The sequence below is a fragment of the Aplysia californica genome, unplaced genomic scaffold (genome assembly GCF_000002075.1).
Source record: "Aplysia californica isolate F4 #8 unplaced genomic scaffold, AplCal3.0 scaffold01028, whole genome shotgun sequence".
Lineage (NCBI taxonomy): Eukaryota > Metazoa > Mollusca > Gastropoda > Aplysiida > Aplysiidae > Aplysia > Aplysia californica.
In genome coordinates, this window is record NW_004798298.1 from 156964 (window position 1) to 158192 (window position 1229).

General features: G+C 37.5%; 1 protein-coding gene across 1 annotated transcript in view; it reads right to left on the minus strand.

The window, feature by feature from the left end:
- LOC101847849 overlaps window positions 1-1229 on the minus strand; it is a 15254-nt gene that overhangs the window by 13127 nt on the left and 898 nt on the right. The gene's annotated exons all lie outside the window — the stretch shown is intronic.

Here is a 1229-nt window from a genome sequence, read left to right on the forward strand (position 1 = left end):
GAGGAAGGGGAGGTAGGCAACGTTTGGGAGAAGGATGGGAAGGGGGTAAACAAAGTTTTGTGTGGGTATGGGGAGGGGAGGAAAGTCAAGAAAGAAAAAAAGATTGTGTTCATGAAAACTTTGCAGTCTACTTAGACTCACAGAGGTATAGAAAAACTAGCTAGTTAAATTATTGTTTTAATGGTTGATTCTTCAGTTTAACTCATTGTGGTAGCACTGTTTTTGGAGTACCTAAAAAAAAGAAAGATTCTTAATCTCCTTATTCATTCAATTAAAAAAATTATATTGTCATTATCTAAAACTTAGAAAGCCAGACATCGATATGTTTACCAAAAAAATTCGCAAGTTGTTTATTTGTGTATGAAAGTTGCCAATGTGTCGTAACTTTGCCTTTAGTCTGTTAACTACTAATTCAGCATTAACATTGAGTTAGAAGTTGAACCGGTTCCAGTGAGCTTTGTCGCTACGCACATGTTCGGGGATTGAATCCAAAGTGGTGCAGTTTTGTTGTTTTTTGCTGTTGTTGTTGTTGTTGTTGTTGTTGTTGTTGTTGTTGTTGTTGTTGTTGTTGTTGTTGTTGTTGTTGTTGATGTTTTTGCATTTTGTCCTTTCTAAAGAATTTCTATCTCTCCCCGTGTAACTGTAAGCCCCTCTTTCAGAATGACTCATATTATATAACATTAGCATAGGGTAAGTAATTACAGTTCAACAGAAATACAATGCGAGACAATACAATTTAATTGATTTTTTTTTTTTTACTATTTCTTTTTTGCGCAATTCATATACGCCACACCAACAACTACTACTACAACATAAACAACATCAAAAGCAAAAACAAGAACAAAAGCGACAACAACAACAGCATCATCAACAACAACAACAACAACAACAACAACAACAATTTCTCGGGATCACAGAATTCTAGAAAGGCGAAGCAGAGAAATTTATTACGAACTCCGTTTTTTCCACAATATTATCAGTTGGCCAGACAGATCCGTCCTGTTGAGCTAGCAGTGAGTAGGACGAGACTATGGACCACGTATTCCTGAAATGTCCTTCCAACTATCGTGACAAAACACATCTGTTGTGACATGTTAGTGACATATGTTCAGCACCTTTTAAGCATCCCCGAGGGAGTATTGAGTTCCCGCGTGCTGTCGGCATCGCTGATCACTTATGATGCCACAGTGCCAGAAGGAAGAGAGAGAGAGAGAGAGAGAGAGAGAGAG